General features: G+C 37.5%; 1 protein-coding gene across 7 annotated transcripts in view; it reads left to right on the top strand.

Annotated features, from left to right (window-relative positions):
- LOC124216101 (uncharacterized) overlaps window positions 1-13,496 on the top strand; it is a 138,286-nt gene that overhangs the window by 45,727 nt on the left and 79,063 nt on the right. For 4 of the 7 annotated variants that reach the window (XR_006882527.2, XM_046620230.2, XM_046620228.2 and 1 more), the window contains exon 1: window positions 4,112-4,276. The exons of 1 other annotated variant lie outside the window; for it this stretch is intronic. The gene's annotated coding sequence lies outside the window, so the exon portion shown is untranslated. Of the gene's footprint in view, window positions 1-3,869; window positions 4,277-13,496 lie in introns of those variants that run through there. 2 more of the 7 variants (XM_046620226.1, XM_046620231.2) reach the window with 2 other exon arrangements.

Here is a 13,496-nt window from a genome sequence, read left to right as displayed (position 1 = left end):
TTGAAAAATTGAATGTACAACTCTTTGGATTTTTCCCGTCTCAGACTAGTGGAGAAAAATCTACACTGTGCTTCGATCTCCGGTTAGGATATGCTACGTTTTATTGAAAATTAAATTTCAAACTATGGATTGAAACGTTTTAAGGTATAAGGACTGTAGGAACATGTGTGCAAAAAAATATGGGGACGAAAATACAGGTCGATGAATGAGACAAGAATAAAAAAAACAGAGGTGTACACAAATCTTTCAAACATTAAATACCAAGGAGGAAGTTATCACATGAAACGTGTACTATTAAAATTTCTCAGTAATCGTAAAGGTGTGAAAAAAAATTGTTAGTTTTAATAAAAATTCAAGAATTGAACATGAATTAAAAAAAAAAAAAATGTACAAAGAATCAGCTAATTAATTATTCTTTCCAAACTCAAAATTGAATTGCAATAGATATCTTTACGTTGGTCTATTTTTTTTTTCAATGTGCCAACTATTAAATTGACAAATCAGAAATTTCAGCACTTTATGAGTTGAAATTTTCAAACCACAAAATTTGTGAAATATGTGAGTTGTAAGATATATAAACCAAAAATTGAACGACAGAGTCGTAACGAGACGAAAATTCGAACTGATCGATTCTTTTTTTTCCTCATTGGCTACATTCAAAGTCAAAGTCAAAATCAAAATCAAATGAATCAGTTACAAAATGTATTTAAGCATTTGATAGAATATTTCGTATATTCCAGCGCGCGATCTTAATGGCGGAAAGGTTTTATGACAATTCATAGTTTCATTAAAAATATTCTTCAATTCCAGGTAAAAATATTCATTTATTTTTCACTAATTATATCAAATGAGTACTTAGTCAGTTATACGACGATAATAATTCATACTTCGATCACATAAATTGATGTTGCAAAAGAAAAGTAAAAAATAAAAACCGATTGCGAGGCAAAACAATCGAGTCGTTCGATTAATCTAGTTTGAAAAATAATCGATTACACTCGATTGATCGGGAAAAAAATCGATTTAATCGAAAATCCCACCTTCAACTTGTCTCCATCCGCGGTGTAAAGTGCATTAAACTTGAAGCAATATTCTTGCGCCATTGCGCAGCTCAAACCGAAGGTTGACTCGGTTGACTTTTTAACGTTGATGCAGCAACTTTACCGGTCCGAGATAATACATGAAGGGCGTACGTAGGTATGTACATAAATTTACCTAATTTATTAGGTGACATGGTACCCGGGTGTTCTGGTAGGCTGATAGATGCAACGTGTACACCATAGGACCGGATTAGTTACGTGTTGCATGGATCTACTCGTCCTACTCGTCCCGCACGCACTGCCACGTTGATTTATCGGGTTCGTACCGAGAATCACAAACGATTCCTTTTACTAACGATCAATTGTGATCTTCGTGATTTATTCCAAGCTACTCCGCGATCAATTCAGGCCTACCTGCAGCGTGAATTTCTTATAGGACCTTCGTTATTCTTATGATTAATTAATGCGGGCACAGGCTTTGCATCGTATCTTAAAACCATGAAATTCCATGGTAGTGTCACTGAAAATAAATATGGTATTCAATCGTTCGTTATTAATACTTTGTCAGAATCTAAATTGAGTCACAACATTCCGCGGTTATTGCTTGGTATTTCATTCGTCGTATTTTCTAAGGATGAAATAATCTGATCAATCGTAAATGATCGATACAAATTACTGTATAACGAAGAGAAATTGCAAGGATCGCCTCTGTAAGGTGAAATTAAATCGGGGTACGTCGGAAAAATTATTTTACCCCTGTCGAATGACGACTCAATTGAAAAAACGAGGTATCGACAGAATAACGAAAAAATTTGTTAAATATGAAACTGTCAAACACTATTCTTATCCGCTAAATTTTCCTGGACTTCACTGACATTTCATGAGGATGTAAAAAATAATCGTTACACTATGTGCGACGTTTGTCAAATGTTCGCATTTGCAATTGCGTGTTGTTATTCGGTGAAATATCCTAAATACCGTGGCGGGATATGCGATTGTATAACACGCAATTTCGTCAGTTTTAAACGAACTAGAGAAGTCCGAAATTCCGGGCAGTAAAATAAGGTGCGAGAAAGCCGCGACTTATTATACACGATAATAATGAAATTATGTAATTCACCTTGTTTCGCAACTTATATTGTACAAATAGGTGATTTCAAAGGTAGATAATACTTTCGCGCCTTTCCATTCCATCATCGCATACTTCACTTATACAAGACCTTGGAGAAATTGTATTGCGGACACGTTGAGACAATATTTAAATGTATTTTCATGATTTTAAATCCAAAATGAACGAAACGGTTTGTCGCATAGAGATTTCAAATACGACGATATTTTTATCCTCCGATTCTTTTAGTCTCTGACGATACCTCGGAACAATAAGCCGTACAACATAAAATGTGAAACAATTCATTTTATAGCAAAATTTATTTTTATCACGAGAAAAAGTGGCAGAATTTTTCTACGATAACAAGATTAGAAATTAAACAAATATTCGTTGATTCATTTATATAATGTAATGTTGCTCTAAACTAGAATTTATTTGTTTCAATTACCATATCATTGCACCAGCAGCTGAAAATTTTTTACTCTCAAACATGTCGAACTGTTTCGATATCAACGAATTCCAGCACTCTGCGCAGTTATTTGTAAAGTGCAGTAGTTTTGATCAGAATTGTTTGGTTACGGAATATTCACCATCAAAACCAAAATTTCTGTTTCAGCGAAACATTTCTTTCGATTTACTTAATCACCGTATTTATCATTAGCCAAAATTCACCAAATTTTTTTCTGCGCATATAAATGAGATTTATGACTCTTTGAAAATTCAATACGATTTCCACCCTTCTGCGATACATTGCGTGCCTATTTCTACTACGTTCTTGACTCTCGTCCCGTCGCCCTACAATAACGTATGTACCTACGTATAGATTATGTGTATATAGGTATACACGCGCATATATACGTAGATACGTACCGCACATGCGTATACATTAGGGTAGGTTTTGGTACCGAAAATTATATACAAATTTTCTGCAAGAATTTCTCAAACGGTATATTCGGTGTGCCAAAATGTAGATGTTTCGATAAAAACTGTTATTTTAAAAGAGAAAAGAATATAACAAAAAAACCTCTGGGATTGGAAAAAAATTAAGATATGTGTCTATAAAACTGCCGATCGGATATTTTGACAAAAGTATAGTATTGTACATCTCATTAAGCAAATTCACTTGTAAACAAAGCCCCATTAATTATATCTTCGCGAATACTAACGTCTTCGATATTTCGTAATTGGCTAGTGCTGTGCGATTAATCGATTAATCAGTAATTCGATCGATCGTTATTCCGATTAGACGATAAATCGTCGACTTCGGTCGATCGTTATTGAGATTAACTTTCTTTCGAGTACTTTCGAATAACCGATTAAACAAGAAAAGGATCAATCGAATGAAGTCGATCAATCGAAGCTGCCGATTGATCAATAAATCGCACAGCATTAGTACCGACGCGACAGCTCATCCTCGTACCCTTACGTTCTACAACCAAGAAAAAAAAAGAAAACAATGATATTACCGAACAACAACCAAAAACATCCCTGTCCAACCGTATGCGCGTATCGCGCGTTTCTCGATAAGAAGACAGTCAGTCCGACAGTGGGTGTGCAACGAGGACGAGGAGACGCGGACCTCCACCCCTGTTTCGCCTCCTCCCCCCTTAAGCTCGCGGCGCTTTGGCACTCGGCGCACCCCCGGATTGGCCCCGGTTGTCCCGTCGAGGCGCGGGCGTCTCGCCCGTTCACTTCGAAAGAGCTCGCAGGCTGCAGTCTTCGTTCGGTGCTCGTCGCGTCCGCGTCGCTTGTCGTCGCGCCGAAACTCCGTCCGCAGGTGCAACGCATGTGCGTTCGACACGTCTCGTCGGCGTTTCATTTAATACGCGAGATACGCGCATACGTGCACGTTTCATAATTAATTACGGAGTTCGCGTTGTGCGGGTAATTTATTGTACGTTGAAGGTTTTTTTTCTTTTTTCTCATCGGTTTTCTTGTATCAACGATTCTTCGTTCGTTTTTTTCTTTTTTTTTTTTTGGATCGATTGGAGAAAAAATCAAATTTTCACGATCCACGCGATATTTGGTTCTCAGTTTTGTTGATATAGGATTATATGCGTTTCTACCATTGGTTTATATCATCGCCTGACCGACATCCCCGGAATGACGTTACGCCTCGATGAGATTGGTAAGATTCTATTCTATTCGATTTTATCGTCGTCTTGTTTTACTATATACTTGTCATTCATCCGTTCGTCGATTGTCACTCCTACTGCGCTTCTCCGTATCTTTTGTCGCCCACTTTACTATACGTACTACGTTTTACTATGGAATACGTTTGATGCATCTTTGTTTGTGCGATGTACACGACTGTCGGGTCATTTCGGAGTTAGTCGACGATAATTTTTGATTTTTTTATTGGAAATACTTGTATGTACTCAAAAGTTGAAAAATTTGTGTGCGTAACTAAATAAAAAAGAAAAAAATTTGACCTAATTATTTTTTTGGTCAATATTTGAGTATGTAATAAAAAAGAAACAGGCCTTAGCCCAACTACTGTTCCGATGGTAAATTTTTTGAGGGATGAAGCAAACTCTGTGGAATCTTGTACATTTTTTGAGAGTACGAAACTGGTATACTGTGACTAAATATTACACAGACGTAGTCGATTATTGTCATTCAACTCTTTTCGATCAATGCTTCAAGGACGTGAAAATTTATGGCAGGGATTTTATCGTCTCTTCCAGCTTCGTCAGCTGATAAAACTGTGAGAACAATTACTTTTTTGGAATCAAAATTGGAACGTAAAATTTTATCCAAAATTTACTTCGTGCAAATGATTTTCAATTTTCCTACAACTTTGGTCCGAACAACGCTTTGATTTGAAAAAATTTCAAATTTTATACTACCTATTCAATTCTCGATTTAGTCACTATTTAACGATCGAACATTGTGTCCATATTATTATGTATTTTGTGCGTAACAATCGGACACTACGCATTTATACGCATATCTGTACAAACTTGTTGCAATTTTTCTCACGTAATCTGTAAAATCTTGTGAATTAACGTATTTCCCTACGTTTTAATTTGCATACGTCAATCGAACGTTTCTTGTACATACGCGTTGCCGGTTTAGGCAGCAATTAACGGCCTGATTAATTAATGCGGCGATCGAGTATCACTGACCAGGCATAAGAGCTAGCTGCTACGTTATACCTGTGGAGAGGCCATTGAGCAGTCCTGTAACGTGTTCTTCGCGTTATCAGATCCTACACGCCGCGTATATTGTAAATGGAAGGAAGTAGTTTCGATGCTAGGTTTACTTTTTGCATTTCCATATTCTCAGTCTGCTCAAGACAGCATGAAATTGTACATCCGCTATCTTTTCTTTCTATTTTTCTCTCGTTAAAAATTTTGATAAATTGTTATATCACGTGACGTAAATTGTATCTTATATATTATATACCTGATTCGAGAATTAATTCTGCAACCTGTCGATAAGCTCGGACCTTCGTTTTTGGAGTCTTATTCCAAATATTCATCACTCATTTGTCTTTTTGATTTTGGAAATCATTCCTACTATATACAATGTACAGTGATTTACAAATGAATTTACAGTTCATCTATTTTGCAATCGGGCATAAACGACAAAAATATCGTCATCGTTCGATCACGTATAAGTACCGATCGTCGTTCCACGAATTAAGTAAATCAAAAACCAGCAGTTGTGAAAATACGTTGTGTAAAAATTTGTTATTTGTGAGTGGATTTTGAACCTTAACAAGATCCGTGATGACGGTGTGTTTATGAAAGCAATCATACAAGCCGAAAACCAACTTGTACCAATGACCGTTCCCCCATTATATAATTGATGGAAATTAACCGACCGTGTAAAATTAGTATCGGTGTACGTATTGCCGCGTATCAGAATCGCAGAACGTATCTGCGTGTTGGGTTAATTATTCGGATCGTTCCCGCAGTTGAACCGATGCAACAGTTGCACACAGAGATCCGAATATAAAACAAAAATCCAACTCACTGCGTATCTTTAAAACATCTCTTTTTTGATTTTTCATGCGACAAAAATTACTCTCAACATTATTATTACTGACAAGTAATTTTCTTTAAATTTGAACTGCAATTATAGCAGACCTTATATGTATAGCTATATAATTAGGTTGAAAAAGAATAGTTTTCGAAAATGCGAGTTTCGATCCTACGGTACTTGAAACAACAATGTTCATTCAAGGGAGAACGTTACTTTACAGAATGATCAAAGGCTGATTGTAGAATTTCATTTGTACAACGAAAGGATGAAATGTTGAATAAATATTGTCTCATAGTTTCTCGACAATTGTAAAAGTATTTAAACCGTTATCGTAACTATACACCAATTTTCAGGCGACTGTATATAATGTACAAAAATGACGGAATGTTTTTTCAAGTGCAAAGAAATATTTCACATCCAAGTGTAATTCGCACAGCGATGTTGCAATGATACAGGAACAACGATATTATACGATAACCGAGATAACTCGACCTGTGTTGTTACACAAGACTTGTTATTTTCATTTGCTCCGTAATTACGCGTATAATAATATATCGCATTGTTATATCCTTCTGCGTTTCGTCGAGGCAGCAGAAGGAAAGCCTCCTGGTAATGTACAACGTTTTAGATTAAAACTGATTAATCCAAGAATAGTATGATCAGGATTAACGACGTCGTCTCGCAAAAGGCAGCCGCCCGCCTCATTCCATCGCACGTACCATGCAGCTCAAACGTTTCCCAAGGGTTCAGGCTGCTTATTGCTACTGGATGGGCCAGCGCAGTGGCAAAACCCGTGGAGAAGGAGGCTGACGAGAAGGGAAAGGGAGGGAAGGGGAGGGTCTGGGGTAGTTTAATTGTGGCGTGCAGACCCTGCAAGGGCGCTCTGGCTTTCGACGGCGTAAGTCAGAGGGGCGCGCGATGCATAAATGCGAAACATCGAACCTAAGGGCTGCTGGTTAAAGATGCAGAATTCGCGTGCGAGAGTTGTAACTGTTTGTAGGGGGAGGCTGAAAGTATTAACATCAGGGAGGAATTCACTATCAGGCAATTTTGTTAAAACGACTTTCGAGTTGTTGGCTCTTAGAAATATGGCCATTATTCGTTTGGTATGGCTTACTAAATTTCAAGCAATTTTATAATTGTGCCAAGTGACGGTTTTTTCTAAACATGCATTGGTCACCGACTTCAACCTCATTTTCTAGGTGACCGTGTTATTCCAGTGAAGTTTGAAAATTATACTTTAAACTGTCGCGTTTCTTCATTTTGTCCTTTTCTTGGTCAATTCGAAAGGCAGGTCAATATTGTGCCGACATGTTGTTGGATCAGTTATAAGTAAGAGTGCAGATTTTTTTTTTCTCGAGGCTCTCAATTCGAAAAAAACTATTAATTTGATGTGATGAAAGCGGAAAAAAACCTACAGCAATACGCGTGCCTCTTGATTTCAGTCCTTTCAACCGCATATAATATTTATAAATAAAGAACACTATTTGTAATAATTTCCACTCTGAATCAATTTTTCACCTCAAACACGAACAAGCTTAATTTACACACTTTTATTTATAGAATAGTCGACAGGTATCTATAAAAAAAATTCGCAAAGATAACGTAAAAACTTTTGCCTGGAATATCATCAAAATGGTGGAAAAAAAAAAACCAGAACACTTATATCGATTGCATGCGTACTGCAGGTATAAATATATGTATTAAATGGAAATATGTATACCTATATACACACCTTGTACATTGTAATATACGTGTAATAATGCAATGGGATAAAACTGGTTTTCAAAGAACCAGATCCAGGCTTAAGCCGACAAGGGTAGAGCATCGCGGGAAGGGGATGAGAGAGAAGAGAGAATGCAGGAGGGGGAAATCCAAACAAGAAAGTGTTATAACAGAATGGTTATAATAAATAATACATTGCACAGCCGCCTGAGTTGAAAGATTTAAAAAGAAAAAAAAAGAAAAATGAAATCTTATGCATCTCATCGAACAAACGATCAATCATACCATTCGTTTATACGTTTTTTTGTTTTCGCATAAAATCTGCTTGTCATATCGAGGGGTGCGTTTTATTAAAAACAAGCATTTGCTGAATTCAACCTACATACGGGGATCATTCAGATTTCCATACTTATCCGATATATTTTTACAACGATTCGCACTTTGAACTTACACGTAATTTCTATAAATTATATTGAAGAATTTTCATGGATCAGAATTTAGAGATGTAAAAAATAAAAACGATTGTCCAGCTGCTAATTTTTTCGCAATTTACCTTAGATTCTAATCGAAATATGTGCTGTATGAAACTCTGTAGAAAAAGGATGGTAATTTTCAGAATTCTTGAAAAGGTGTTATTCTTGGCTTCGTAAGATATAATCTGCGATAATTTTGTTGAAAACAATTGCTTGAGTAGCAACTACAGATAGCAGATTTTATTACAGATTTTGTTTTCACACATTCAATGTTAAGTGATTTTTTTGAAATACGATTACGCGTTGAAATGAAGAAGCGCTTATAGAAATTCATCACATCCGACAATATCTCGAATTTTCTTCATTCTTTCGTTTCATCAAATTCGGGAATGATCCCAAGGCTGATTTACATTGAAAGTAACGAAATTGCGAAAGAGTGCAGCAGCGTTTCGTGCGTATCAAGAAAACGACGAGGGTGTCGAGGAGCGCTTGACAGATTAATGAAGTGAAAAGAGGAGCGAAACGCGCGAAAATCCCTCCTCGCGACGATGCGCTTAAGACGAATTTCGTGTCGAATCTGTAGGATTTTTTTCCTCGAGGGTTTATCGATTCCTAAACGCGGGGTTTTGGATTTCTTGCTTCTCGAGCGCTGCAGGCTCTCCAGCTCTTCACCATCGACGGAAGTAGCATTTAGACGCCGTTAGACACCTCGGCCGAACTTTTACGTCCTCGCCCTTGGAATGAAAAATAGCCCAACGTGCAGCCTCTGAATCATTCACTCTTGAAACGAAAGCCGGTGACGAGTTCACCGCTTTTGCAAATTAGTCAGGAATAGATACGCGTACCTACGACGTTGCTAAACTCGCCAAAGTTACCGATACCAGCCAAAAGTTAGGAATGGAGAAGGAAACGTGGAACAAAATTATTTTCAATTTTATTTTACGTCAGCTTTTGTCTCGGAAAAATTGTGGTAAAGTTCTGAAAGTTAACTAATACCTGTGAGATAATTATTTGTCAATCAGTTTATAATACTGCATTGGGTGTAGTTTAGCAGCTTTTTCACGATAGGAATTGGGTATATAACATAAATGTGTTGAAACTTGGTCATGTGAAATTCTGCTTTTTTTTTTTCATTACTCTGAAAAAATCTTTATACGTAACACGCAACTGTGAATACAACGAGGCGTTATAAATTAATACAATTAAATCTTTTCATAAAATCAAACACCGATTTTTTTTATTCATGTATTACGTAATACAGGTGGATAGAATATTTGACAATAATTATAATCGAAATGAATATTTTCTTGGATTCGAGGTTGCAGTTTTTATCCATTTTTTCAAGTTTCATCGTGGTTTTCTCCATTCGAAATATACTAAATTCCGCCATAAATATCATCATCGGGAATAACTGTAATAACACGCTTTGCCCGACATTCTGTGATTAAATTCCCTCCCGCAACTTTCCCGATCACCGAGTCGCCTAAATAAGTAAATCATCCAAATGTAATAAAAGAAAATGTAAATTCCGAAAGCACGCGTACAATAAATATACGCGCAAAAGCTGCTGCATCGGGAGTAAAAGAACGAAGCATAGCACAAAGGGGGACGCAATTCGTTTATGTATAAGTACAGAAAAAGTCGTAAAGAGACGTACACCGCACTCGATCTTCCCTTCCCTTCTATTCCCTTTGCTTTCTTCGCACAGTACTAAAACGCAACCGGGATGCGGTTCTCCGTATGCGTAGACACCCAGGAAAAATTATCCCTCCCCCCCCCCCCCCTCGCCACCTTAAACCCCCCCCCCAGGCGGCAACCCTCGAACAGAGACGGGATGCGCCCTCCGCCCTTGCACTTCACTGTGCTGAGCTGTCGCGATTTAGTGCGTTACGTTGCCTCGGATCTCCTCCTCTTCACCCTCGGATGCAGGCAGGCTGCGTGCTTTTGCAACCCCCTGAAGGGTTCCGAGCGGGGTGAAGAAGGGATCAAGGGACGCGTTTATCTGCCTGTATGCAGAACGTTTCGGAAAGTTGAGAGAAATTTGATTATTTATTATATTTTGTAACGTTATCGGTTATTGCGAGAAAATTCTGTTTAGTAAAATGAATTGCAATAAGTCTGAGAATTGTTGAAATTGGAAGAGAAAGTTTGGCGCAAGTGAATATTCGTTTCATGGTTGGGCAACATTTAATTGATTTAATTTATGCTGTCAACATCAGTTTAATTGGAATAGAGTTTAAAAACAAAAATTACTAAAGGCTACTAAATTTATTTTACAACGTGATAATGGTCGAGTAGCTCTCGAGTAACCGTGACTAGGAATTTCTCTCGTGGTTACAGGCTACATCTAATCTAAAAATCATAAATCATAGATGTAACTTTGAAGGTGAATTTGTAGAAAGTAAGAAAAAATTTCGGGATAATGAAAGCAGAACGATTCTTACGTAGAATTTCGTTCTGTAAATCGTTATTTATCGCGTTGCACGAAGTTTTATGTACCTACATGACGAAAATATAACCCACCGAAAGTCGTTAATTAAAGTCGATAAATTTTAGCGGCTGCGAGTTATAAGCAAAACGTAAATCACGTAGGTATAACGGAAACTTTCCGGGCGACCAGTAAACTTTCGGTATTTATTATACGAATGCTTTTAAGTTTTTATGTACTTTCGGAAACAATATCAATGAATACGTAAAACATTTTTTTTTCATATCAAATGCCAAGGCTTGTACGTAAGTAGATTTGCAATAACCTAGTTTTTTTTACATTATTCGTCCGCATAAAATTTATCGTTGAAATCTACGGAACAAATTATGTTATATTACATTTATATTAACATTTTTATACATAGATACCGGTTCTGTGCATTTTAAATTTATTTTTTGTTTCATCCACTAATTTTATTACGTAATTCCACCTCGATATAAAACTTGCAGCAAATTGCAAATTATTCTCACAAACATTGTTTCGTTTCGAGAAGTTTTTACGACCAATTCGGTGACCGTTTAAAATCCGTCAAACGGGAGAAAATCACTGACCCTTCGAGAGCCCTTCCAAGGTGTGAGTTAAAAAATCTTTATTGCCTTGGTGCATGCAGCAGCAGCAACAGCGGCACGAGACGAAAGTATGTACGCGGATTGAATCAATACCGAGAAAAGGAGCGAGACGGAGAGAAAGGACGAAGGATACGAAAGAGCGAGACGAAGGATTTAAGTAGCGCGTCAACTCCGCAAAGATCAGTTCCTTATAAGGAAAGAACCGTTTCATTGAATTACTCTGGACGCGGAGTGATGGATGTTGGGTAATTTTGATCGAAGATAAACCGTTTCACGATCTTATAATTACCACGATTATAATGTGTGCGGGTATAAAACTTACCAACAATTCTACAAATGCCAATGTTGGATCCACGAGTCTTCAATCGATCAGCAAGATCCGAAATCTCTTGAAAGTTTAGACCGCTTGACGAGATATTTATCTCGTTATTCGTGTGCTAATTATATCGCGCAGTTTATACATATCGATTGTACGATGTTAATACGACGTTTTCGAGCTGTCGACATCTTGTCTGTATTATGTATAATATATCATGTATGTATCTGAAATCGTACGTCATACATCATACATAGTATTAAAGTTCGAAGCCAAAGTTTGAATGTTCGGATGTTCGGATCTTCAGAAAGTGACGTTAACCAAAATTTTTTTTTATCTCTTGACGTCATCGATCTACAGTAATCGCAACGACCAAAATCAGCTAGCCGAATTCCTCAGTTTGGACACAACCGCGCAGTAGAGCGGACGGATGAAAATTTTGAAGGATGAAGATTTCGAGTACCGGGTTCTCTACCTTCTGGATCCTGCGCTCGGGTACGCTTCCTGGTGCAACTCGACTTCCAGGACGAGCGCTCCGTAGTTCTGGCTGTCCTGGTCCTTGACCTGATGACTTTTGACCTTTCGGGCTAATTTTCTAAATAAATTAGGTACACTAGGCATCCGACCCCGAACGAGCTTTAGCGAGCGTGGGTTTGAAAAAACTAGTTATTATATGAATGTCGATATTATAGTGTGTTGAACTCGTAGTCATTTTTAATCGAAAACTTAATTAATTTACGGAAAATGGTAATGTTTTCAAATGACATTCAATGAACATAATCGTGTTTGCATGTTTTTTCCGCAACTCGAATTGCTTTATTGTCTCATGAAATTGGAGGAGTTGAAAATGATGTCTGAAAGCTCGAAGAAACGCTGCATTCCAATCAGGAATGTAAATTGCAGTGCGAATTTTTCGGCGACGATTGTCGAGATGGGGAGGATATAATAAAATGAGCGAGAAGGAAAAAGATGGGCGAGGAGGAGAAGCAGAAGAGGGAGGTTATCGTTGCGCGATAGTGGGCCAAGGATGAACGGGTGATAAATAATAATTATAAGAGGCGAAGTTGCGCGGGGAGCTGCTGGTTTATCCGAATGACGAAATCCATTCCATTCCACCGGATCTCGTTATAAAAGTGTTTCTGACAATGGCCAGAGAGAGAAAGAGAGAGAACGAGAGAAAGAGCGTTGCAATCATAATTTGGCACGATGACGATGGCGCGGATTTATCGCAGGGATGAAAGAAGGAAAAAAGAAATGAAAAGATAATGAAGACGAATTTACGAGTGATGATGATCGTTACGCTAAGAAGAAAACGATTCCATTTGTCATATGTACAGTTACCAGTGCCGAGCGATTAATCGATCAATTGTACACCACTAATTGTCACTATAAAATTCTATGGTAAAACGTGTATCGTTTCAACAACGGTTAAAATATTGTTGAAAGGTACAAAAGAATTATACGATAAATTCCTGAGTTTCGAACAGTCACAATTCCCAATCCGTTAAAGGTAGGCACTTTTGCCACGTATGGCTGAGTTTGCTTCGCGGTTTAAGTTGGGACACCCTGTATATAGGTATGTAGATTTTTGTACACATATGTATATAGAGTGTTTCAGAAAAAAATAATTTGTGATTTTCCACCATGCCACCCCCTAAAAAGTTTGTCTAGGTTAAATGGTTGTGTGAAAGAATACGCTCGCTTGATTTTTCACTATCAAATAGCTGCGGGTGGTGAAGTGACCAAAAAAGATTGATCTTCGACACCGCCGAAAGGAAATTGGCATT

The sequence above is a fragment of the Neodiprion pinetum genome, chromosome 4, assembly GCF_021155775.2.
Source record: "Neodiprion pinetum isolate iyNeoPine1 chromosome 4, iyNeoPine1.2, whole genome shotgun sequence".
Classification (NCBI taxonomy): domain Eukaryota; kingdom Metazoa; phylum Arthropoda; class Insecta; order Hymenoptera; family Diprionidae; genus Neodiprion; species Neodiprion pinetum.
The sequence above is the reverse complement of the archived record's forward strand: the minus strand, read 5'-3'. Positions and strand labels throughout refer to the sequence as shown.